The sequence below is a fragment of the Propithecus coquereli genome, unplaced genomic scaffold, assembly GCF_000956105.1.
Source record: "Propithecus coquereli isolate 6110/MARCELLA unplaced genomic scaffold, Pcoq_1.0 Scaffold145, whole genome shotgun sequence".
In the NCBI taxonomy this organism is placed as follows: domain Eukaryota; kingdom Metazoa; phylum Chordata; class Mammalia; order Primates; family Indriidae; genus Propithecus; species Propithecus coquereli.
Genome location: NW_012138858.1, coordinates 1,231,543 through 1,254,228, shown reverse-complemented (window position 1 = coordinate 1,254,228; position 22,686 = coordinate 1,231,543).

Here is a 22,686-nt window from a genome sequence, read left to right as displayed (position 1 = left end):
GGGGGGTGCCAAGGTACTCTGAGAACGTGCTGGGGACGTGGCGAAGCACTGCTTTCCGGAGTTATAAGCCCAGAGCTTTCAAATACGTCCACGGCTCTTCAGCCAATTCAAAGGGCAGACCCTTCAAAGTTTCTAACAACAGAGAAAATAATGGCTAGGCAGCCTGCCTGATCCTGCCCGTGCATTGTCCCATTAATGTCACAGATACCCCAGGAGGTAGGGCAGACTGTCCCCATCTTACAGCTGAGCAAATGGAGGCTCAGGATCGAGTACACTTTCCCCGGGTCCCGCAGCCCGTGAGGGCAGAGCCCAGCTTCGAGGTCTGACCAGGTCCCTGCCCTGTCCACTCTGCTCACAGAGCCCAGGTGCTGAGAAGGGAAGTGGAGGGAAGGGGAAGGGAAAGGGAGGTGAGCGGAGCGGGGGCTCTCACCTGGGCCTGGGCCCTCGCCTAGGAGAACGCCGGGCTGTCAGTGGTTAACAACGTCGTCCCAGTGGCCCGAGATGGATGCCCACCCAGGACACCACCCCAGGCAGCCCAGTGAGCGGGACATACTCTCTTTGCATCCCTGTGCAGAGCCAAGGTGCTATTGGGGCAGCCAGAGCAGCGTGGTCACTGAGGCCTGCCAGCCACTGGCTTCTCTGTGACATGCTTTGTGACAAGCTGCCGTGACAAGAAGCTGCAGCATCTGCACTTGAACTTGTGACCGGGTGGCAGTCCCCCAGAGGGAGCTGGGGCACAGCTGGGGCAGGGGTGGGGGTCCCTTTCCCGTCTCTGCACCTGCCCCAGGGGGCGTGCACGGTCCCCCTCTGCTGGCACCCGGTCCCGCGCTCGGCTTAGCAAGATGGGAGTTCAGCTGGGTCTGAGTCACCCTTGTTCCTGGAACTCTGAAGGCGGGAGAGGATGCTGTGGGTAGGCTCTAACTGTATCATCTGGGCTGGGGCCGGTAGCAGATGGTCCTTATAAAAAAAAACATACTTCCATGTGTGCTTAAAATAGCACAGCACTCACCATCAGCTGAATGGGGAAATGTATGAGCCAGCCGTTCACGTGGGAGTGGGCGCTGCAGGCTGTAGTTGGGACGAGGGGCCCAGACACCAGCCACGGCGGCTGAGCCTGGGAGGCAGAAAGAGAAGGCTTGGTGCCCACCGTGTGCCTGGCAGGTGGCGGGCCCTGAGACCCCGGGACCTTCCCCACTGCTGCCTGTGAGCCCGGGAGAAGTGACTGGCCCGAGAGTCCCCTGGGGAGCGGGGACAACACAACACCGGCCTCCCCGCCACCCCATCCACCTCTCTGTCGGCCCAGGGAATACCCGTCTTCATCCCGGCCGTCCAGAAGATGAGGCTACCTCTAGGGGATCAGAAACTACTGACTCTGAGGCAATCTCTCCCTTCCCCATCGTCCAGGAACCCGGAAGCAAGGCCCGGAGCCTTTGGATTCTGACCTTTCAGAGTCTGGCCTGGGCCATCTCAGATCTGCCCCTCACCACTGAGTGTCCTGGGGTGAGGCACTTCCTCCTTCTCGGCCTCGGTTTCCTTATCTGTAAAATGGACTGAAAACAGCTGCCTTCTCCAGCGGGAGCCCAGCACATGGCGTGCTCTGCAAATGGCACTCACGGCTCTGCCTCACTCCCTGAGGCGGGAGAGAGCCCTTGGCCTTTTCTCCCCTTAAAAAAAAATCTCTTTCTCCTTATGTAAGCCATGCTATACTTTGGCAAGCAGAAGTTACAGCTCAAAGAGTCCAGGTCTACTGTCGCCCCTCTGGGCTGCTGCGTAGACAGGAGGGAAGGGGCAGCAGGGAAGGCTGGAGGCTGTGGCAGCAGATAGAGCCGGGGTCACCTGCTCCAGACGGTGGCCGGAGCTCCCGGAGGCCACAACAGCCGCCCCCAGAGCTCAGCAAATCAGAGCCCGGGTGGCTGTGGTGTCTGAGGGCGGAAGACCCTCCCAACGGCGGGGCGGAGGTGAGGAAGCCACAAGGGAGCCAGAGGTCCTCACGCTGCTCCTCCAAGACAGCAGGTTGGTCCCAGGTAGAGGGTCCCCCGAGGCCACTGTTGTGTCCTTTGGGGATGAGCAGTGTGGTGTGCTGGCAAATGTTTAACAACCAGCTCTGGGGAGGGGGATTAAAAATAGCTCTGATCTGTATGATCTGTAGCGTGTGCCAATTTCTGTGGTATAAACTCCCACCGTGGCCGGTTTCATGGCTGCACGTGAGGTTGGGAAGAGACGTGCAAATCGCTGCCGTGAGCTCCAACCGACAGGACAGCCTATCGCGGGTGCCTCACGCATGTCTCTGCTTCAACCTGTGCAGGGCTGAGCTCAGCACCCCTCCCGGCCGGTCCTGCCCCAGTGTCTGTGGCTTCCTCCCTCTTGCCCAGGTCTGACCCACCCCTCCCGGCCCCCAGGTCCCTCCCCTTGCGTCTCTGTCTTCATCCTCGCACACCTCCACCCTTGCCCTCCAATCTGCCTTCCTCGTCCTTCCTGGGCGATCCTCCCAAATCTTAGATGTGCTCAGGTCACCCCCCTGCCAAAAACTCCTGGGCACAGACCAGGGTCCCAGAGGGGCTTCCCAGGCCCAGCGCAACTGGCCTCAGCCGACCAGTCCCGATTCCTCTCGCACCTCCCTGCCTTTCTCAGTCCTCGGGCACGCCCTGTCCTCCCTCCCAGGCGCTGGGGAATGTGGCTGGCTCTATCTGGAACCATCTTCATCTCACCTCCACACCCAGCCCTTCACCCCTGTGATCCCAAGTCCAGCAGGTCCTTGCTCCCAGGGAGGCCCCTTCTTCCCCTGTGCCCCCCCAAGGATAGGTGTTGTGTTATCTGCCCCCCCCCCTCGCCCAAGGCTCCCTGAGCCCTCCCTTCACCGCAGGTAATATGGGTGGTAACTATGCACTTACTTGTGTGGCTAAGTAACATTCAGCTCTCCCACTAGACTGGTGATGCCCAAAGGTGCAGCAGACTGGCATTTCAAGCAGGGCAATTTTTTACTCTCTGGCACTGTCTGTGAACTGCAGGAGGGTCCCTGGCCCCCACCTGCTAGACGCTAGCAGCACTCCCAGACATGGTGACACACATCAGAGGCCCTCCTCCATTCCCACACACCTGGGGAGGCTGGGCCACCCCAACCGAGACCTACTACCTGGGACACTAAGGACCAGAGGAACAGGAGCTCTGTCTAGGCTTGTTCAACCCCCAGTGCCTGGGAGGCTCCCAGCATACGGTGGATGTCCGGGAGATGCTTGTCAAATGAATGGGTGGGAAGTTCCCGCCGCAGGCTTTTGAACAAGCTGCTGATGGCTGCGGCAGATGCTGCAAGGACTTTGCGTCTGGGGTCCAGGAAGCCGTCACGCTTCTAGACAGTGATCCTCAGCACCCTGGAGAAGGGGTCACCCCGTGGCACCAGCCCAGAACTCAGTCAGGCAGGACCCAAAGCCAGCCCCTGCTTCATCTCACCTTCCTCCAGCAGTCCAGGGCGCAGGGGATGAAGTGGGTCCTCCCTTGACCACGCGGCAAGGGCAGGTGCTACTCTCTTGTCCCTGGTGCTCAGGATCTCGGCTTCCTCCCTGCCTCCCGCCAGGCCTCTGCACAGCCTGCCTAGTGAGCTGGCCGAGACAAAACACAGGCAGCCTGTGAGCCAGGCCACAGGAAAGGCAGAGAATAGCTGTGGGCCCGCACGGCGCTGGGATTTCCCCTGCTAACCTTCCCTGGGACAGTCAGCTTTGCTCTTCCTTCCACAGGGATGAGCCTCTTTCCCCACCATGCAAATTCCAGCCTCTTCAGGGAACCGTCACGGTTAACATTCAGCTTCGTGTTCCACTGCATCAACAGGCGTTTATCACACTTCGTGTCGTGGGAACCTAGAATTGGCCTTCGTGTCCCACTTCATTGGCCCTGGGCCTATATTTGAGGGCTCTCTGGTGCCTGGTATCTATTCATTCCATCAGGTCTAACTCTGCACACGTCCTGTGCTGGGACGACGCTAGGCCCTGGTCACACCGCAGCCAGCGATCCCCAGGGCCTGGCCTCCACGAGCTGCCGGCGTGTGCTGGCTGTCTTGTCATCTGCCCACTCCATTTAATTCCACCCCTCTGCTCTGCGTCAAGCCCTCTGCCCAGCCCTCCCGTAGACCCTTCAGAACTGGGAAGACAAGAGTTTACACGTCTAAGACCCAGAGAGAACAATCAGAGAGCTGTAAATGGAGAAGCGGGTGCAGGAGGTGGAGATCACAGGCGGGATCAGCACTGGCCCAGCCTCGAAGGAAAAACAATAATAACGATGGCGGAGTAGCTAGTACTTACTGATGCCGACACTTTCCTAAGCAACTTACAGGGACTATCTCATTTAATCTTCCCAATTACTCCATGGCGCAGGTGTTATTCTCATTCCCATTTTACAGATGAAGGGACCGAGGCACACGGAATTAACTAACTTGCTTAAGGTTGTGCAGCTTGAAAGTGGCAGAGTCGGGATTTGAACCCAAGCAGTCTGGCTTCAGGGACAGTGCTCCTAGGCACTACCAAGAGAGTTTGGGCGTGTTGGCTACCTGTAGCTGCGTAAGAAATCTCCCCAAGTTCAGCAGCCTAACACAACACCTGTGCGCGGGTCAGGGACCTGGGAGAGGCAAGCCGGTCCCTCTGGCTCTGGGTCCCTCACAAGCTGCTATCCAGGGGACGGCCTGAAGTCCTCCCGGGGCCTGACTGGGGGAGGATTTGGTTCCGAGGTCACTCAAATGGCCGTTGGCCAGCGACCTCAGTTCCTTACAGCGTGAACAACAACATGGCGGCAAACTTCCTTTGCAGGAGCAGTGAACAGGGCAAGCGAGCGCGCTGGGGACAGCCGCCGTGGTTTGCAGCGTGCTCACAGAAGTGGCCCCGTCACTCTCGCCGTAGCCTGTGGTCTGTTCGTGAGAAGTGAGTCTCTGTGCCTGGCTCCCGCTCAAGGGGGGGCATTTCAGGGGCATGGACGGCAGCAGGGGGTCACCAGGGCTGTCCAGAGCAGGAGACGGGAGACCACAGACGCCCCAGAAGCCCTCATTGTGTTTGCTCCGGGAATAATAATAGCCTCGGAGTGAGCTCAAACCTGATTCCCAGCCCGAGAGGATGCTTCCTCCTGTTCTCCCAGAAACCGAGTGCCAAATCAGACGAACCCTTCTTAAAGAGCATCTGCACGCTCCGCTATGTAAAGAAACACAAGTGTATTTGTATTTCGCTGGCGTCAGGCGGAAAACTTGGCACCGTCCCTCCCTCCTCCGCTGCCTCGCCATACGACTCCAGTCAGCCCCCGGCTCCTCTAACGCGTTTATTTTTCGTCTTCCTTCGCTCCCCCACTGCCCATAGTGAAGAAACGCCCTGCTGGTTCCGGCGTTTCACTATCGCAGGCAGCTGCCGAGAGCCCCGTCCACAGCCCCGTGGCTACTCCGAGGCTAGAGGGCCAGGCCCACGCTGGAGTCGGCAGTCAAGGCTCTCGACCCAAGGCCCAGCCCACTCCAGTCCAGCTGGTCGTGAGCCTTGCACCTTCCTACCTTCAAGCCTTCACCCTCTCCCTTCCTGACCCTCCAATGCTTTTCCTGCTCCTGTTCACTCAGCCAGATCTTGGCTGCCCTTCGAGATCAATCCACGCCCCCGCTTCTCTTTGAGCTTCTCCAGACGACTCCAGCTCTCCAAGGCTGGACTCGGGAAAGAGGCGTCGTGTGCTCAACAGGACCGATGAAACCGGAACACCCACCACAGCAAGTGAATGGCTCCCGAAGTTGTCCGAGTTCTCCTCCCTGCCCCGTCTCCGCTGCGGGTTGCTCCGCCTGGCTCACCCTGGGTAACGGTTCTCAGTGTCCTTCCCTCTGAACCCCTGCTTCTAGGCAGCTCCGTGCCCAAGGAGCCTGCTTCCCCCCTTCCCCAAATCTCCTGCTCCCTGGTCCGTTCTCACCTGTCCCATCACGGCCAGGCCTTGTCGCCAGGACAGCCCTCTCCTCTAAACTGCCGCCGCGCTCGCCGTCTTCACGAGTGCTGGAGACGCTCCACCAGATCCCTCGCGCAGGTCTCCACCTTTCTACCTGCTTCCCAACTAGACTTTGAGCGCTATCCTGGCAGGGCTGTGTCCAATTCGTGTCTGAGTCCAGAACAGCGCTGGGCTAGAGGACATCTGTCATGTCAGGAAAGATGAAGGAGATGAAACTGTCCACGGATAAGCTTTGTTCTCTTTGTTTCCGCAGCCTGCAGAAATGCAAACATCTTCCACTTACAGTCGCAGAGCACAAACTCAGAGTCACGTGCACGGACGAGGGAGCGAACAATAGTGCACAACAGCTTTATAGGAAACAGCTGAAGAGCACCTTCGAGGTGAGGCGCGCGGCTGAGTCCCCGCTTCCCACGCTCAGAGGGTGCGACCGCGAGATGGCGAGTGCGGACGCGCAGGCGAGAGCTGGATGCCCGGCAGGGCTGCGGAGGCCTCAGCAGCATTGCATAAAACCCCCTGACGTCGGCCTGGACCCCGGGTCTTCCTGGCAAGCTCCCCACTTCTCAGTCCCCGCTACACGACACCCGTATTACTCACTGCACGGTTCTGTTGTACTTTCTATTCCGCTGTTCTCTTTCCACACATTGTTCAGAAATAAATACCGGTGCCCACATTACATTTTGCTTTTAAATAGCACACCAAAGAGGAGACATGCCCCGTGGTCTCCAAGTCACACCCCACGGGCTCTAGGTCATTTGCCTAAGAGGCAGATGTTGGACCTGGGGAAAGCTCGCAGGTAGCGGCGTGGGGTGCGGGGCGATGCACCTGGCACAGTCTCAGGAAGTCTCCTCGCTGCTTAAACTAAGGCTGCCTTCTCCAAAAAGCAGCTTCCCTCAGACTTTTTGGTCTGAGGGCCACTTTACACTCTTAAAAATTCTTAAGCATCCTAAAGAGCTTTTGTTCATGTGGGTTGTATTTGATATTTACTGTATTAGAAATTAAAACCGAGGAAGTTTTTAAATAAGTATCAACTTGAATCAAAACTAACAATGGTAAATTCAGTACACGTTAGCGTAAATTTCACATTTTAAGAAAGATAACTCTATTTTCCAATAACAAAAATAGCAGTGAGAAGAATGGCAACAGCTTATACTCGTCCAAAGCTCCTAATGTCTGACGTAACAGGCAACAGCCGGATTCTCAGCTCTGTTTCTGCCTTCACTCTGTGGCAGTGTGTTGTTTCAGTCGAGGTATGTGAAGAAAATTCAGCCTCAAACAAATAGGCACTTAGAAAAGAGAGCACAATTTATAATGGGCTTTTCAGATAATTGTTGCTATTCTTCCTTAATACTCTCCTAAAACTGAAAAGGTGGTAGTTTCTTAAAGGTTAGCTGCAATATTGAATCTGAAACCACATCAATTAATTTTTTATATGTGGTTACTTTAAAATCCACTAGCTGTCCTGCACTTTGAATAGATCATTTTTTTACCCACTCATGATTTTGTAACAAATGCATTGGTCGTTTGGCAAATATTGATTCATTAAGTTATGCACACTATCAAACACTGGGACATTTCGTTCCACAACATAACGTTAATGTGACCACTAATCTCATCAGAAAAGTCTGTAGGTGTTAGGAAGCGATCAAGCTCACAGCAGTGGATACAAGTTTTCTAAATTTCTAATTTTTACCTGAAGGCTTCAATTTTATGGCAACAGATACTGTCAGTTATTTTTCCTGAAGTGACAGGCTCACTCTTTATTTTCAAGAAAATGTCTACCAAATAGTTTGGGTTAGGGAAGTCCTTCTAAAATCTAAAAGGCCAGCCTCTTATGGAAAGTTCTGAGGATCTTAAATGTCAGTGAAAGGCGGAGAAGAGATCTCCAGGGAGGAATTGCCTGCAAACGGCTCCCAGGAGCCTGGAGCATGACTGTTCACCGGAACCAGACTGTTGGTGGCCACATGGAAGCCAAGAAGTCAGCCTACTCCACCGCTGACCCGTAAGCCTCAAACCCAGCATCTGTTGTAGAGATTATGACGATGGTCAACACATCCTTCTGGCAGGTGGTGCAAGGCATGGTGCACGAAGGCCAGAGTACCCACCCATACAGCACGGGATGGCTGTCCTAGGCCCCCTGCATGGTGGGACAGCCCCCAGGTGTAAACAGGCCACACTCCAGCCCTGATCACAAACATCAAAAAAGCCGACATGCAGAAACTTAGCCCCTTGCAAATGACCAGCGAGGTCTGGCCACATGAAAGAGCTTAATTCGTACCTCAGGAGCAGCTCCACTTAGACCAAGAAAAACCAGGCCTTTCACTGTGTCCCCGGACATTTTTGTTAATGTGTCCAATGAATCAATCATGATTTTAGAAGAAATGTTACAATCTTTCATGAAATCAAAAAATCAGTGAAACCATCTTGGTCATTTAATTCTTCCTTTAATGACATTCTGAAAAGTCAATAGAATGTTTCTTTCATCCACGTTATAATTTTTCATCCAGGTGTGGCAGAACAGCCAGGTAGCCAAGGTCGTAGACCCTGGAGCCGAGTTGCTGGAGTTTGAATCCTGGCTCTCTTACCCATCAGCTGTGCAACAAGGTATCCAATTGCTCTGCGCCTCAGTTTCCTCAGCTGTGGAATGGAGCATAATACAGCACCTACCTCCTGCTGGGAGGACCAAATAATCTCTTAACAGTGAAGCTCTTTTGAGAGGAAGCTGTTATTACCACAGGTTCACCATCTCCCAGTGTGCTCATTTCTGCAGAGGGGCTGTCACCCAGGGCCTTCCACCGCCATGAGAAGGCCTCCCTCCATGGTGGCTGGCTCCTACCTGGGCAGCTCATGGCCCTGGGCCCAGGTGACGGCATGCCCAGGAATCTAGGAAAGTTAAAGCCGGCTGCTCCTCTCGGCTCTCTCTTCCTGTCACCAAGGAGTGACAAGTGTGAGGAGAGAGGAGGCCCAGCAATGGGCCCCGACCCCTGGACCCTTCCGCTTAGGAGACCTGTGGGGCTGGAGAGGATGGGGATGGGGGGTGCCTGGTGCCTGTTTTTCCCCTGTAGCTGCCCCCGGTGGTCCACAGCCATCACCTTCCCCTGTGGACCGTGTGCCAGGAGGGGTGTGTTGGCTCTGATGCCTGCACTGGGGGAAGCCGTGTGACAGCCCACACTGCAGTCAGCACGGTCTCCAAGGAAACGGCGAGGGCCATGCTCGCAGCTCAGGTCCTCTGGCCTCGTTGCAAAGGGTGTGTAAGGGACTCTGCCCCACTGGAGAGACCCACTGAGGGGCCGGGCAGGACCTGGATCACGGGAAACAGGCAAGAGGGCAGTGGGCAGGAGGGAAGTGGGGGAGTGTGGGCTGTTTGAACCTCAGCCACTTGGATAGGCGTCTGCAGGAGTGACGGATTCACCACCGGTGACTCTCACAGGGGTACCCACAAAATAGGTAAGAACACCCGGAGCCAAACACACACTCACACAAAGGGCACAGGTGCCTGTCCAAACAGGCACAGCCAGAGCTGCCCAGTGGCCACTCTCCATCCTGAGGTTCTTCTCGCCCACAATACTGGTGGCCCTCAACTTGCAGTGACCCCAGACCCAACAGAACTTCTGTCACAAGAGATCTTTGCAACGTTGTCTGCCACTGTTTTCAAATTCAGGAACTAAGGAGGTGCATGTAGCCACATCAGAAATGGAGGGCACATTTATCAAAGAAGGAGCAGGGGGAGGAGAACTCAGAGACGGGCTGCGCAGGTGAGAAGGAGGAGGAAGCAGGTAGATGGCCACTCAGGGAGGGCTGGGCATGCACTGGGAGCCACACAGTCACCACCTCATGTCACCCCAAGAGACTAGAAGCCAAAAGTACTATCCTCCTTTACAGACAAGCTAGCTAAGGGGATTTGTCATAAGTCACAAAATGGTAGGTGTACTTCAAATTCAAAGACCTCCCCTTCCTTTGCACGGTGTAGCTCCTGAGGTCAGGAGCTCAGGAACAGCAGGAAGTTCCAGAGAAAGTCATTGGTAAACCCACGTTTGCTAATGGTTTACTGTCAGCATTATACACACAGGTAACCAAAGCCCTTGTCAACTACCACAGTGACCATTATCAGTGAGCAAAATGTAGCAAAGGCCATGGCGCCAAGAATCCAGCCGACCATGACAGGTAGGGCACCAGCCGGCTCAGGAGACCTGGGGTCAGGGCCAGCCTTGCCTCCGCCCTGCCAAGGACATGGCCAAATCACTACTGTCTTTGCATGGGTTTCTTGCCCTACAAAATGGTGAGGGGTGGGATAGATGACCTGAACAGCTTCTGAAATTCTCTTCTAAGAAGTGTAGATATAATTATGAGACATCAGCAAGTTATATCATGTGTATGCACCCAGGCACCCATGGAGTAAACACTCCATGAATTCCCAGTGGACACAAAAAAGATCATTGTTTACAGATTATATGACTTTATAATCAAAATTTTATTTTAAAAAATTTAAAAATATTGTCATAACTAAGAAGACAGATCTTTAGGATGGCAGGGGATGCTGGTGCCATGATAAGAAATAGACCAGCAGAATATACTACAACCTAGAAACATACATTGTAAATGGAAATGTAATACATGGTAAGGGAAGGTGAAACAGTTTTAAAATGTGGCCACAAATTCCTTGACATTTCCTCCATTGAGAGGTGGGGTCTATGTCCCCTTCCCTTGAATCTGGGTGGACATGTGACTGTCCACCAATTGAAGTGATGCAGGTAACTTCCAAGGTGGGGTCATAAAAGGCCATGCATCTTCCTCCTTGTTGTGTTGCAATGCTCACTTTTGGTGTCCTAACCTTCCACGAAAAACTCAGATGCCCCAGAGACCTCCATACTGTGAGGAAGCCCAAGCCATGTAGAGGCCAAGTGTAGGTGCTCTAGGGACTATTCCCAGCTGAGCCCAACTTTTGAGTCATCCCAGCCCAGGTGCCCAAACATGTCCATGAAGAAGTCCCTGGATGATTCCAGCCTCCCAATATTTCCCAGACACTCAAGCCTTCCCAGCTGAGGCCCCAGACATGGTAAAGCAGAGCTAAGCCATCCTGCCCAAAGGCCCCACCTACAGAATTCATGAGCGTAATAAAGTGATGACTGTTGCATGCCACTAAGTCTGGAATCATCTGTCATACAACGGATAACCAGAACAGAAGACATTTTCAATCACTGAGGAAATAATGACCCCTTCAACAAATGATATAAAGACTCAGAAATTATTTTCATGCCATAAAAAAAATTGTTAATGGATTCATAGGATAAATATTTTAATTATAAAAGTATTAAAATAAAATAAAGAAAAAGCATTATCAAAGTCTAGGGATAGGATAGTGTTTCATAAGTATTAGCCACCCCCCAAAAAAACCCAGATAACATGAAAGAAAAGATTGACAAGTTTTATCAAATATATGTACGTAAATATCTTATGACCAAAGACTCCATAAATGAAGTTAAAAGCCAACTGACAAACAGGCAGAAAGTCTTGGCAGCATGGATAACAACCAAAGTATTGATACATAGAAAAAATGAGGAGCACCTACACATTCAAAAGTACCAAGAATTCAAAAGAAAATTAGGAAATTATATGAGCAGATAATTCACAGGGAAGAAATATAAATCGAAAGTAAACATATAAAAAAAGTCAAACCTCACTAGCAATCATGCACATTTATTTTAAAACAATATCACAAAAACCCAATAATATACTTTTTCACCCATAATATTGGTAAAAAGTGATATTTATAAGAGTGTATAGAAAGAGGCACTGTTCTATTATTGATAGGAATGTAAATTGGGGTCTTTTTGAAGGACAATTTGTTGAATCTACCAGAATTTTAAATTTCACACCTCTTTATCTAGTAAGTCATTTCCAATTGACTATCCCATGGCAATATTCCCATAGACCCATTTATGCAAAAAAAATGTACTGTAAAAAAATATGAAACAATGGCAATTGCCACAATGTTTGTGAAAGCAACCAATTAAAATAAACACAAATACATATGAATAAGTATTTGGCAAAATAAACCCTGAGCAGACATACTGTGGATGATGATGCATCATTTTAAAACGAGGTAAATATCACAAACAGAATAGGGTGACCAGAAGACTCAGCTCTCTAGAACCTTTGACAGATGGATTTCTCATTATAAAGAGGAGTAATAACAGCAAGATATCAAAATAGGAGATCCCAGCCCTTATCTCCTCACAGAAACATGTATTTCACAAACATCCACGGGTGAAAATACCTTTATGAGAGCTCCAGAATCCAACTGAAAGGTCCTGGCACCCTAGTGAAGTACAAAATACAAGAACAGCCACACTGGAAAGGGTAAGAAGAACAGTCTCACCTTACCCACACCACCCCTCCGCAAGCTGGGACAGCTGAGCACCAAATCAGACATCCTCAGCCTGCACTTTCTCCCATGGGGGAAAGAGGTAGCAAAGCGAGCACGCAGCTTCCCCAGCCTTTCAGGGCACTTCCCGGGAAGGCCACTTCTCCTTTGCCTCACCCAAAACATTGAGGAAATTGACCTGTGGTCAGCTAAGAATAAAGAAAAGGGGCTGGTACTCTCAGCAACTGGCAGATTTCAGCAACCAGCCCATTGGCCCCATAAGCTGGCCTGCCAGCTATCTTACCTGTGAACTCCACCAGCCAACTGTCCCACCCACGGATCCCAGAAGCTGGTCCATGTGCCCCTCTGCAGCCAGTGCCCCATTAGCCCCCACAGATGACATCCCACATCCCCCTGCAGACAGCTCAGATCTCAGCGGCTAGAGTGGTTCTCAGCAGCCAGCTCAACTCTACAGGACTGGAAAAGCATCATGAGCAGATTAGAGCAAGTAGAAGAAAGAATCAGCAAACTAGAAGGCAGGTCATTTAAAAGTATCCAGTCAGAGGAGAAAAAAAAGAATGCAAAGGAGTGAAGAAAGCCAACAGGACTTACTGGGCACCCTTAAGCAGGAGATGGACATATGAATTCATAAAGCTCAAGGAATGCCAAATAGGTTGACCCTAAAGAGATAAGCTGAGACACAGTAAGCAGATGCTCCTTGACTTACAATGAGGTTATGCCCCAATAAATCCATCATAAGATGAAAATATCGTAAGTCAAAAATCAGTTGTTTACCCTCCTGATTGAGTGGCTGACTGGGAGCTGCAGCTTGTTGCCACTGCCGAGCATCATGAGAGAGTATCATACCACATATTGCTAGCCCAGGAAAAGATCAAATTTCAAAATTTAAATTACGGTTTCTGCTGAATGCATATCACTTTCACACCATCATAAAGTTGAAAAATTGTAAGTCCGACCATTGTAAGTCAGGGACCATCTGTACTTAAATTGTCAAAAGTCAAAGACAAAGAGAAAATTTTGAAAGTAGTAAGAGAAAAGCAACACATCACCTACAAGTAAACCTGAATAAGACTGACAGCATATTTCTTAGCAGAAACTTGGCAGGCTAGGAGAAATTGGGATGACATGTTCCAAGTTCCCAAAGAAAAAGGTGCCAACTAAGAATTCTATACACAGCAAACCTGTCCTTTAAAAATGAAGGAGAGGTAAAGGCTTTCCCAGACAAAACTGAGGGAGAACTGCCTTATAATAAGGTAAAATTAGAACTGCCTTTTTTTTTTTGAGACAGAGTCTTACTCTTTTGCCCAGGCTAGAGTGAGTGCCATGGCGTCAGCCTAGCTCACAGCAACCTCAAACTCCTGGGTTCCAGTGATCCTCCTGCCTCAGCCTCCCGAGTAGCTGGGACTACAGGCATGTGCCACCATGTCAGCTAGTTTTTTCTATATATTTTTAGTTGTCTGATTAATTTCTTTCTATTTTTAGTAGCGACGGCGTCTCGCTCTTGCTCAAGCTGGTTTCGAACTCCTGAGCTCAAACAATCCGCCGTCCTCGGCCTCCCAGAGTGCTAGGATTACAGCCATGAGCCACCGCGCCCGGCCCAAGAACTGCCTTTATAATAAATACAGGGAGTTATTCAAGTTGAAATAAGAGGACACTAAATAGCAACACAAAAGCGTATGGAAGTAAAAATCTAACTGGTAAAAGTAAATATATAGACAAATACAGAATAATGTGATACTGTAATGGTAGTGTTTAATCACTTTTAATCCAAGTATAAAAGTTAAAAGACAAAAGTATTAAGAATAGCTTAACCACAGAAATTTGTGAATGGATCCACAATATAAAAGGAAGTAAATTCTGACATCAATAACATAAAGAGAGAAGGAGTAAACATGTACAATAAAGTTGTTATCAGCTTATAATAGACTGTTACAACTATAAAAATTTTTATGCAAACTTCATGGTAACCAAAAAGAAAAAAAATACATAGTAGATTAAAAAAAAGATAAAGAGAAAATAATCACAAAGTATATCATGACCAAAAAGTCACCAAATCACAAAGGCAAACAGCCGAGAGGAAGAAAGAACGAAAGAACTACAAAACAGACAGAAAACAATACACAAAATGGCAATATAAAGTCCTTAACTATAAATAATTACTTTAAATGTAAATCGATTAAAATCACCAATCAAAAGGTGTAGACTGGCTGAATGGACACAAAAAAACAAGATCCAACTATATACTGTCTATAAGAGGCTCATTTTAGATTTGAGGACACACCTAAGCTGAAAGTGGAGGGATGGAAAAAGATATTCCATGAAAACGGTAACCCAAAAAAAGTATTTATATTTATATCACACAAAATAGACTTTAAGTCAAAAACAGACAATATCATTATTGTGTAATGATAAACGGGTCAATTCAACAAGAAGATATAACAATTATAAATATAAATGCACCCAACAATCACAGCACCCAAAGATATAAAGCATTTACAGATCTGAAGGGAAAAATAGAAGCAATACAATGATAGTAGAATTCAATACTGTACTTCCAATAGTGGATAGATCATTCAGACAGAAAATCAGTAAGGAAACAATAGACTTGAACAACACTACAGACCAAGAGAAAAAGAGAGCAGACTCAAAATTGGACAAATGGAATTACATTAAACTATTAATAAGCTCTGAGTCACAAAGGAAGCCATCAACAAAATGAAAAAGCAACTTATGAAATGGGAAAAAATATTTGCAAACCATATATTTGGTAGGGGGTTAATATCTAAAATGTATAAGGAACTCCTACAGCCCAATAGCAAAATAAATAAGTAAATAAATAAATAGTCCAATTAAAAAATGAGCAAATGATGTGAGTAGACATTTCTCCAAAGAAAACACACAAATGACAAACAGGTATATGAAAAGGTGCTCAACATCACTAATAATCAGGGAAATGCAAATCACAATGAGATACCACCCCACACACGTGAGGATGGCTATTAGCAAAAAAAAAAAAAAAAAATCCTTGACAAGGATGTGGAGAAAAGGGAACCCTTGTTACTGTTGGTGGAGATGTAAATTGGTGCAGCCACTATGGAAAACAGTATGGAGGTTCCTCAAAAAATTGAAAGCAGACTACCATAGGATCTAGCAATCCCACTTCTGGGTGCATAGCCAAAGGATTTGAAATCAGGATCTTGAAGAGATATTTGTACTCCCATGTTCACTGCAGCATCATTCACAATAGCGAAGATATGAAATAACCTAAGTGTCTATTGATGGATGAATGGATTTGAAAAATGTGATACACACACACACTTACACATACACACACACATACACAGTGGAACATTATTCTTCCTTTAAAAAGATGGAAATTCTTCCATTTGCAATGACACGGATGAACCTGGAGGACATTATGCTAAGTGAGATAAGCCAGAAATGAAGCAGAGAGTAGGATGGTGATTACCAGGGGCTGGGGGTGTGGGAAGGCAGGGAAAATGGGAAGGTGTTGGTCAAAGCATGCAAAGTTTCCATTATGCAGGATGAATAAATTCTAGAGATCTGGTATACAGCATGGAGACTAGAGTTAATAATAATGTATTTCATACTTTAAATTTGCTAAGATAATAGATCTTAAGTACTGTCACCAAAAAAAAAACAGTTAACTATGTAAGGTGATGGGAATTATTTAGGTTATTAAGTATAAAATGTCCAATTTCCTTAAGTACTAAGTTTGACGGTTGATATCTCTGACATTTCACTTTGACACTCCTTGTTGTATTTTTATTGTGAAGGTACATGCTCAGTCTTTCAAACATATGTTTTGGCTTATGATTATCTTTCAAAAAAATTTTTAGAGCAATTTTTGTGAAACCATGGATAAGTCAAAAATTCACATTATTTTTGAATATGAGTTCTATTGTGGAACCAATGCAGTGCAGACAGCTCAAAATGTCAACAAAGTGTTTGGGAAGCATATGACTAATGAATGTGCCATACATCAATGGTTTGAGACGTTCCATTTTGGTGATTTTAATCTTGAAAACGAGCCACGTGGGTGACCTAACACCAAGGTGGATAATGATAAGCTGAAAGCTGTAGTGGAAGCGAATCCATCTCAACCTACACATGAATTAACAGCAAGGTTTGACATCACAATTCCAACAATATTTAACCATTCGAAACAAATGGGTAGGTAAAGAAGCCAGATAGATGGGTTCCACATGAATTAAACGAACATCAGAAGAGAAATCATCTCGAAGTTTGCCTTTCTTTGCTGTCACAACATAAAGGCAAACTATCTCTACACTGTATCGTTAAGTGTGACGAAAAATGGATTCTTTCTGATAATCACAAATGTTCAGCACAATGGTTGGATAAAGATGAAACACAGTCCAAAACTGAATATTCATCAAAAAAAAGCTAATGGTGTGTGTTTGGTGGTCCAGTGCTGGCATTATCCACTACAGCTTCATGAAACCTGGTCAGTTGATTACAGTGGGTGTCTATTGCAACCAGTTGGATGAAATGATGAGGATGCTTGTGATCAAGCAGCTGAGACTGGTCCATAGAGACAGGCCAATCCTCTTGCAAGACCATATGTCGCCCAAACAATGCTGCTCAAACTACAGAGCTGGACTTGGAAACTCTGTCATCCACCGTATTCACCCGACTTTGCACCAACTATCACTTCTTCCATGCTTTGGACCACTTCTTGCAAGGAAAAATATTCAATTCTCAGCCAGCTGTGGAAAATGTCTTTTGTGATTTCATTGCCACTCGCTCTCCAGGCGTATTCGCTGCTGGCATAAACAAGCTACTGTTAAGATGGCAAAACTGTGTAGATAGTTTAGGCACGTACTTTGAGTAATTGTACTGCTGCTTGTTTGAGATATAACAAATTACACTTTTGATTCAAAGTCGGACATTTCATATCTAATGACCTAAATAGCTTGATTATGATGACTAGCTTGATTATGGTATTGCACAATGTGTATCACATTATACCCCTTAAAGTTACACAATTTTTGTTTGTCAATGATACCTCAGTAAAGCTGGAAAAAATAAATAAATAAAATTGTCTAGCTCATGTAAGCAGAAGTTAGAATCATGCTTACCAAGGTCTGAGGCAAGGGGGACATGGGGAGGTGTTGGTCAGAGGCCACCAAGTTTCAGTCATGCACGATGACAAAGCCCTAGAGACCTACTGCCCAGGGAAGGGCCTACAGTGGTGGATACTGCATAGTATTGTATACTGAAAAATTTCCTAAAAGAACAAGTCCTATGTTAAGTGGTCTTATCACAAAAAATATATAATAAAATATGATAATATAATATAACAAGAGGGTAGGAGAAAACTTTTGGAGATGAAAATGTTTATGGGGTAGATTGTGGTGACGGTTTCATGGGTATATGCTCACCCCCAAACTCATAGAGTTGTGTATATTAAATATGCATAGCTTTTGTATATCCATCAGGCCTCAATAAAGTGGTAGAATAATAAGAATAATGTTAATAATAAGCTGACATCCGGCACATACATCAGTACTGTGAGCATGGTTAATGTGAGTCTGCCCAGACAGCGAGATCTGGGATTGGCTGGGCCAGTCTAGGCTCTGGATGACAGGAATTCGCCTGCTGGCCACACGCAGCTGGCTGTGTGACCTTTCACATCACCGCCATCCAAATCAAGTCTGTTCTAGCTTTTTGTGCTCGCTGACATGCCGTAGCTGTGGGGAGCTACTGCATCTAAATCTGTGGGTTATAAAGAGCTGGTGTGCCATCATATTGGCCAGCTGGCAGGTCTGTGACCACAATGTGACAAGACAGCCCAAATTGAGGTCAGCAGTCATTAGCCAGTGTGCATGTGTCCGGGCCAGGGCCCGAGTCCTAATAGGTAAGCAGTGGATGGCGATTCCCTTTCCTCCCCTCTGCCAGGTGGCGACACTCATGAGGGAGTGCTGAATGCTGGGAAGGAAATGGCCTCCCTGGGGTGGGGCTGTCTTCGGGGAGGTCCTCTACCCTCCAGCGGTGGATCTTTGCATCTGTGACCAGGAAATCAGTGGCTAGGAGAATGAGAACGGAGCCTGCTCCGGGGTCTGGGGAGAGTCAGACTGCTGGGCTGTGGTGGGGAAATAGATCCAGCTAGAGACTGGCACCAGGAGGTGAGCTTAGCACTGGTGACGGAGAAGAAAGCATTCACGGGACGATGGCAGGGACAACTCGGAGCTTAGCCCAGGTCAAAGTCCGTCAGGCCTCATGCACAGCTCACTGGACAGCAAGTGAAGCGACCATTCACTGGTGCGCCAAGCCGTGAGCAGCACGTCTTCCCACAGCTTCGTTCTCTTTGTTCTCATAAGCAGGTGAATTTTTTTTCTTCATTCAAGAAAAAATAGGTATTCACACCTAATGGGGGCAGTGCATACCATCTGGGGGATGGACACACTTAAAGCTCTGACTCGGGTGAGGCAAAGGCAATATATGTAACCTAAACATTTGTACCCCTGTAATATGCTGAAATAAAAGAAAAAATAGATACAGAAAAATCAAAGGACAGACACGGAGCCCAGAAAATGCCAGGACAAAGGCTAGCGTCCGCTCAGGGTGAAGCTTGGCCAGGCCAGGCCAGAGCTGATGGGAGAACTGGGTGTGCGTTTCTCCGGAATACAAACCCTGTCTACACTAACATGTCTCCTATTAAAACTGTCCAGCTCAAAAATCAGAGGTACACAGCAAAATCAGTCACTGCGGTACTGCTAGGAACAGGGAAAATCTGGGAGCAACCTAAATGAGCACAGAGAAGAACTGCTGAACAAAACGTGGGATCTATACATGGGACAAATTACAGGCGGCCACAAACGATGCTGTCTCACAAGGTTTATTGATAAGGAAATGTGTTTATAAGACGTTGCTACATGAAAAGGAAATGATTTCAAAACTGTATGTAGAATATGATTCAATTTTGGACAAAGGAAATAAAAGGTAGAAATTTACGTATAAGCATAGAAAAAAGAATGGCAGTTAATATAACAAAATATGAACAGTGTTTACATCTGGATGGTGGTGTAATGGGTTGTTTTATTTTCTCCTTTTTCTGTGTATTTCCCAAATTGTGTGTTGTGAACATGTATCAATTTTATGTTCTGGAACAAAATAAATGTTTTTGTTCATCTTTCAAATCCCATGGAATTGAATCATAGTTTGCAAACCCTTTTGCATTAAATTCCTTATGGGTGCACTGAGGCAGCCCGCGCAGGCTGGGGAACGGGGCACAGGCTGCTACAGTGCCCTGCCCAGAGCAGACAGGCCCTCCCTCCGCAGGCTCTCCAGGGTTGCCTCCGCTCGCAAACACAGATGGCAGGAAGCAGAGGAGGCCCCAAGACAGGGAAGCTTCCCCAGGGCCAAGCCTCCCTGGCACCCTCCAGTCTGTGCCGGCCCCCTCAGTGCTGAAGACCACAGAGCAAGGTGCCTCTCTGGCCCCTGGCCAGGCTCCAGCTGTTCCGTCCTGGGGTTTTGTTTTTTTATGTATAGTCAGATCATTGTTGCACCAGAGGTTCCCAGGGCTCCTGTGGACACCCGTGGCTCTTTCTGGCATGTTCTGGGCACAGCTTCCCCTGTTCCTACTCCTGGCACTCCTATCTCAGCCCAGGAAGGTTTATGCCCCTGGGGTTCAGACACTGGCAGTGCTGGGTCCCTGGGGGCCAGGTCAGACCAGTCTGGTTAGAGGAGCAGGGCCCAGGAAGTTTGGTCCCTGCCAGAGCTGACTAGGGCCAGGGACCCATAGGGACATTTGGGACATGAGAAAGGCACCTGGCAGAAGCACGTGGAGAACTCTGGCCGAGAACACAGGACCGAGGCCCTCCACAGAGGGCCTCCCCGCTGACTAAGACCGGGAGCCCTCTAAGGGGCTTGGGCAGAACCACTTCTTCAGCCGGAGCCGGGCCAGACGAGGCAGCCATCTCTCGGGGCTTTGGGGAACCAGCCGAGCCAGGGCATCCACCCGGGGAACACCCATCGGTCCCACTGGGACAGGGGCGAGGCCTGATGCCTGTCACCCTCCGCCCTGATGGTTGAACAGTGCTCCCCAGCCCCCTGCCTGGGCCTCTCTGTTCCAGGCCACCCTCGCCTGCCGACCGCAACAGGCCTGGCGTCAGGCTCACATTCCCAGGCGAGAAAAGCCTCCAGTGGGAGAGTCACAGCTCGGCACTGCAGAAACTCCACGATTCAGGCCCAGCCAAGTTTCCCAAACTCATCCACTCCGCCCCACGTGGCCTGGAGACTGCAGTCGCCCAGACACGAGGCAGCCTCCACCTGGCGCCTTTGCCCCTGGCAGCCCCTCTCCTGCTTGGCTTCCTGCTAGGATCCTGCTCATCCTTCGAGACCCTGCTAAATGCTCAGCCATTTCCCCATGGAGTCCTCAGACACCCAGCACCAGAATTAAGCCGAGCCCTCCTCCCGCACACAGCCCCGACCCCAGCTGTGTGGCCGTAGCCGTTTACGCCTCTCCCGCAAACTGCCCTTGCCCATCTCTGTCCCATCCTGACTTCCGAAGGGCAGGGCCCGCGTCTCATTCCTCCTCGTATCCTGCCAAGCCAGCCCCCTCCCCTCCTGACCTTCAATGTACACAGTAGACACACACTGAAGATTTGTTCTATGGAAATAAAGTCATGGCCAGCTACAGACTCTGCTCCTAACCTAGCAAAATTGCAGCACTGTTTGCTGCAAAGAAATTCACAGGTTAGTAAATGTTCTCAGAGAATCTCAGACCATCTAACTCTTTGAGGGTCTAGCTCTTCGTGGAACTTTATTTTTTAAATCTACCTCCATTCTTGAAAAGACCCGGACCTTTCAGCCATGCGCTGTGTGTGGAGTCTGCTCTGAACGTGTGCGGTGGCTTGCCCATCTCGCCTAATCTCCCAAGGCACAAAATAAAATCAGCTTTGGAAATACAAACCCAGAAGGAAGACGATCCTTCACTAAAATGTCCCCAGAGGAGGCTCACCTTCCATGACCATAAATTGTAGGTGAGCCATCTCCCCTACTGTGCAGCAGTGCTGTTCTAAACAGACCACCTGTCGCCATAGCAACCCTCACATCTGTCATTACCTCAGAGAGAGAGCACCTTTGAAAAGGAATCTACTTAGCAACATGTCACATTAACTTCTGTACTTCTTGGACTCTCTCAGGAATCCAGGCCTGAGTACCGTGGGTAAGCAGTGCCTCCGTGAACAATCTAGAAGATTTTGCCACAGCCAGTGGTGGCTTCTCTCTCCACCTGCCCCCACCTGTCTCTGGGTATGAGTCAGGTGCTGGGGCTGCGGCAAAGCCTGCATGTTGACTCAACACGCAGGGCAGTTACACAAGCCAATTGTTACAAAAATAATAGCTACCGCTCAGGGTGCTTTGCATGCATAATCTCCTTAATCCTCAGGCCAGGCTTGCAGCAGCACTCCCCACACCTAGGTGATGAGGGGCTGAGAATCCCAGCCCCAGCTCCGGGGTTCCGGCCCCCTCCAGAGCAGCCTGCTGCCTTCTGTGAGGGCACGGCCACCCCGGCCCACGGCAGGCCACCTGTGCACTGTGGATCTGCTCATCTTCCCAGCGACTCCAATAGAAAGATTTTTTTTAATCATCCCCATTTTATAGAGGAGAAAACTATCTTGGAGAAGTGACACAGGTTGCCCAAGATGCCTCCAGAGTCAGAGGAGGGGCAGAGACCGGAGCCCACCTTCTCCGCAGGAGCCGTGGCAGCTCACGTTTCACCAGCGGTTTCCTCCCACTTGTTCAAAAGCTTTCCAGGCAGAGCAGCCCATTGGCCAGGCTGTCAGTTCTTCTGGAATTCTACGCGGAAATTTCTCTGTGTATTTTCAGGGATGAGGACTTAGGGAAGCAGTTCTCAGACTCGAATGTGCTGGATCTCGCTGAAATGCACATTCTAACTCACAAGCCTGGGTGGGGCCTGAGCGTCTGCATTTCCAACCAGCTGCCGGGGGAGCCGGGCTGCTGGGCTTCGCCCCACCTTTAGGAGAGAAGAGACAGGCACCTCTGCATGGAAGAGCAGATGCACGGTGAAAAGGTGTGGTGTCGCCCCCAGGACAACCCAGGAGGGCTGTGTGTTGAGACCGACCCGGCGCTGCTGAGGAAGCTCCGAGAAGGGGGCGGAGCCTGTGGCTCCAGAGCTTCAGTAGACGGCCACCTGCTCCTGCGGCCCCTCTTGGCCTCTAAGCTCAGGGTTGGTAGCAGGAGCGTCTTCTCCATTTCTGAGTCTCCAGTGCCTGGCCTGTGCCTGGAATATGCTAGATGCCCAGTAATTACTGATTGAATAACAGAAGTGGAGGGAGGGTTGGAGGGGG